At 36.7% G+C, this 4723-nt stretch overlaps 1 long non-coding RNA gene across 1 annotated transcript; it reads right to left on the bottom strand.

Annotated features, from left to right (window-relative positions):
• Positions 1–232: 232 nt before the first annotated feature.
• LOC309498045 lies at positions 233–1157 on the bottom strand. Its single transcript, XR_014205831.1, has 3 exons — positions 1107–1157; positions 735–918; positions 233–390 (listed from the first exon to the last, which is right to left on the bottom strand). It is a non-coding gene; the product is annotated as an uncharacterized lncRNA (long non-coding RNA).
• Positions 1158–4723: the final 3566 nt, after the last annotated feature.

The raw sequence follows: 4723 nt of genomic DNA, 5'->3' as shown, positions 1-4723 counted from the left end.
TTTTTGACAGTACCATGGTACATGTACCATGGTATATTGATAGCACCATGGTACATAAACCATGGTATTTTAAATAGTACAATGGTATGTACCATGGTATATTGATGGCACCATGGTACATAAACCATGGTATTTTTAATAGTACAATGGGACGTGTACCATGGTATTTGTACCATATCTACAACTGTCAAATGTACATGAATTTAAATATTTAGCTCAGGCAAATAAAAAGACAGTAAACTAAAAAATGTTTTTCCCATTTTAATTTATTTTTTCCATAGATTTAGCATGATTGTCTTTTTATGATCTTGGCCGCATTTGACAACTTCTGGCGAATGAATCCCTTAATTTCAGCATCCGACTTTTCTGGGAAGACAGATTTAACTTCACCTAAAGAGAGAAAAGAAGGAAAGGAAAGGAGAACAGACACGTTACAGATAGATACATAGACATTAAGTACAAATAGGTACATATACATACACAGATATTACAGATACAATGACAAACTATTGAGAGTGAAAGAGTAACAGTAAGGGCAACACATACCCACGCCTGCTTTGCAAAATACCTGGTTACCTTAATTTCTTAATTAAAGTCTCTATGGCTCACTCAATGTTTTCTAATGTTTTCTAATGTTGTGAAATGATACAACACTACACTACACAGTGCGGCAGGCATTTGTCACTCTTTACGGATGGTACATTACTGACTGTCACTGAAGAACAAATACTTACCAACAATCTTTTTAACATCTTCAGTGGGGAGTGATGGTCATGTCTCCCCCTTGCATGATGACCCAAGCCCAGTCACACTGTGAGATGCCATGAATGCAGTGGTGTACAGGCCATGCATCAGATCGTTAGTATATTTGGCTGCTGTGACCTTGTTGCAGCGGTCCCTGATTGCCTGTGGAATATCCTAAGAACATAAATTGGTATCACATTGGGTCATATTACCAAAAGCTTGTTATGAAATAGTCGTGTTGGGGTTCAAAGGGGACAACTAAAATAATTTAGTTATCTTCCTATTTATCTCAGATTTCTATTTGCAGAAGTTCCCTGGTCCCACTTTATAGTATACTTCTGTTATTAGTGAATATAACTTACCAGACAGACAGAACGGTCATCCACAGGCAGCTGTGTTCTGGAAGACTGCATACAGCATTTAAAAAGCACAGAAGAATGTATGTTAGCCTACTCACAAGAAATAACAAGACGACAGACAGACAAAACAGTAGGGCTGTAATCAACAAAAGAAAATCTTGGTCGACTGAAGTCCTGAAATTTCTGACAGCGTTGCATCACGTGCACCTGCGCAATATCATATCAAATATATATTTGCATTTGACTTTTTCCCCGTTTACTAATTTAAAAAAAAAATGCTGCCACGCTGTCGATGTCTTTGTTGGCATGATAGAAGAGGACTGATTATAAATTAAACGCTCTGACAATTAAATAAATAGTATACAGTGTGTGATTCAAAACATAGCTTACTATCAATTATTGTGCCAAGGTAACTTACTTGTATTCTTGTACTATCTCAATAGGTTGGCCATCAATGATAGTGAGGGGAAGAGGGGGGCTCTGTTTCCTAAAATCAATAATTAATTCTTTAGTTTTGGATTTCCTACCAGTATTTCCTACTTCTCCAGCAGCAGCTTTCTTCAGAAATGTTGAAGTCGTGGAGCTTTCCCTCTGTTATGGGTTATTTTGTTGCTGCTGAAATCACAGAACATTTTTTTATTAATATTTGTTTACCACTGAGCTAGCAGCTAACGTAGTTTCAACCAATTTTCTCACTAAATGTAAGTGACGATTACCGATTACATACGTTATGTTTAAAGTTACTTTGTGTAAAATAAATTAGCTCACTTCCAAGGAAAACATATAGAATCAGAATCAGAATCAGAAAGAGCTTTATTGCCAAGTATGCTTGCGCATACGAGGAATTTGTCTTGGTGACAGTAGCTTCCAGTACACATACAATATAAAGTGACAAGACAAGTGACAAGTAACATAGGTATAAAAAAAAAAAAAAAAAAAAAAAAAAATAGAAAAAATAAAATAAAAATAAAAGATTATAAATTATAAATATATATAAAGTTATAAGGTGCTATAATGAAATGTCTGAGGGAAGTATTGCACATGTTTGTTCCACAGTAGGGGAACATTTAAGTGTTCATGAGGTAGATGGCCTGGGGAAAGAAACTTTTCCTGTGTCTGGTTGTTTTTGTGCTCGGTGCTCTGTAGCGTCGACCAGACGGTAACAGTTCAAACAGAAAGTGTGCTGGGTGTGACGGGTCCAGAGTGATTTTGCGAGCCCTTTTAATCACTCTGGATGAGTGCAGTACTTTGAGTGTGGGAAGGGTAGTGCCAGTGATTCGCTCAGCAGTCCGAACTATCCGCTGTAGTCTACGGAGGTCGGTTTTGGTAGCAGAGCCGAACCAGACGGTGATGGAAGTGCAGAGGATGGACTGGATGACAGCTGAGTAGAACTGTATGAGCAGCTCCTGTGGCAGGTTGAATTTCCTCAGCTGACGCAGGAAGTACAGTCTCTGTTGGGCTTTCTTCACAATAGAGTCTATGTGAGTGTCCCACTTCAGATCCTGAGAGATGGTGGTGCCCAGGAACCTGAATGACTCTACTGCAGTCACAGTGCTGTCCATGATGGTGAGTGAAGGGAGTGCAGGGGGGTTTCTCCTGAAGTCCACGATCATCTCCACTGTTTTGAGCGTGTTCAGCTCCAGGTTGTTATAACTGCACCAAAGAGCCAGCTGCTCCACCTCCTGTCTGTACGCAGACTCTTATACTCTTATCACCTCTTATATACACATAAGAGGTGATTAAAAGCCCAAACTTTCATAAACAAAAGCTCAACCGAGTTAACGTCAACTTAACGTTAGTTTACCTCTTCTGAAAACGGTTGAGATGCTAACGGACTTTTCCGAAGACACAAAACCATGTCTATAAAAGTAAATATTCAACAGAAGCGTATCAATTACTGTACAAGTAAGAGAAGTGTCAAGAACAGTTGTGTGTATTATTCTTGTGATTTTAGAGACTAATATCACCTGAAAGTAGTGAAAACAACAGCGAGAGAGGGAGTTTTCCTGCTTACCAGTCGCAGTGGTCCATCGCGGTTTCCATGGCAACTCCGCTCCAGTTAAAGTTCAAAGTTCACGCGCACGGCCTTTGATTAAACCGCGTCAAAATAATGCAGCATTTACAAACATCTAGAATTAGAACATTACTTAAATAAAAATCTCATTAATATTAAATTATGAATTTAAAACTGATTTTGGAGATCTATTCATAGACCAAATGGCCTATGCCCACACTACTGCAGTCACTCACAATAATAATAAAATAAAAATATTTGGCTTAGTTATTATTCATTAGTTATTTTTATTTTTTGCTAAAGTATAAGCTTAAAGTGTTAATTCCTCTTACCCCGGGCTTAAAGTAAAAAGATGTCTGTAACATGCGACCATGCAAAGTACCATGGTAATATTTGAGGTACCATGGTTATATCTGAGGTAGTATGTACCATGGTAATATCTGTACGGCAGAATGTACCATGGTTATATCTGAGGTACTAGGGCATGTACCATGGTAAATCTGAGGTACCATACTATGTACCATAGTAACATAGTACTGTACTGTACAGTATATACAGTATACTTCAGATATTATCATGGTACCATGATAATATCTGAAGTACTATAAAGTATGTACCATGGTTATATCTGAGGTACTATGGTATGTACCATGGTAGGTACCATGGTAAATCTGAGGTACCATACTATGTACCATAGTAACATCTACAGTACCATGCAATGTACCAAGACAGATTTCACTCCTAGACAAAGGGGAAGAAATAAAATCAGAAATTCTCAATTATTTTTTTATTTATACTTTATTTAACCAGGAGAGAACCTCACTGAGATTAAAATCTCTTTTACCGGAGTGTCCTGGCCGAGATAGGCGGCCCACTTATTCAAACACGCATATAACAATAAAACAATACAGCACACAATAAATTGGTATTAAAAATACAATCTCAGAAGAATTTGCAAGTCATTAAACCTTTCTCTAGCGCATGTATAAGTGCTAGGGGTGCACGATTCAGAAAATTTCACGATAACGATTTTTAGTCTCAAGATTCAATTCAAAATCGATTTTCGATTCAAAAAACGATTCACAGTATGTAAATGTAGTTGACTTTTTCCTGTGTGATTGCAGTAGACATACAATTTAAAAGAAAAGAAATAACAAATTAAATGAAGTTTGATATTACTTTGTCTTCATAAAAACTTTTGCAACTAAACAGTGCAAAGTGCCAAGCTTTGGCCAGCTTTCAAATAAATTTAATTCAAGTTTAAATTAAAACTTAAATATATATATATTTTTTTACATTTAGCTTTAAAGTGCTGTAGTCAGATCAAACAAACAATACTGCTAAATGTAGTTTAAGGAGTAGGCTATTGACGGCAAAATAGGCTACAGAATATTTAGTTCTGTATTGACAAGTGCAATTTTTGAAAATCGATAAAAAAAATACAATAAGCCTACATTATATCTGCATTTGTGTCAAAACCTAGACCTTAAAACACCAAAATGTCATTTATTAATATGAATATTTGTGTCAAAATGACATATAAACATTCTATTTTGCCTGGAAACACTTCCAACACGCTTGCGTGTCGCGAGAAAAATAGGCGTCG

The sequence above is a fragment of the Leuciscus leuciscus genome, assembly GCF_965113295.1.
Source record: "Leuciscus leuciscus genome assembly, chromosome: 4".
Classification (NCBI taxonomy): domain Eukaryota; kingdom Metazoa; phylum Chordata; class Actinopteri; order Cypriniformes; family Leuciscidae; genus Leuciscus; species Leuciscus leuciscus.
Note: the sequence above shows the minus strand (reverse complement) of the source record. Positions and strands in the feature narration are given on the sequence as shown.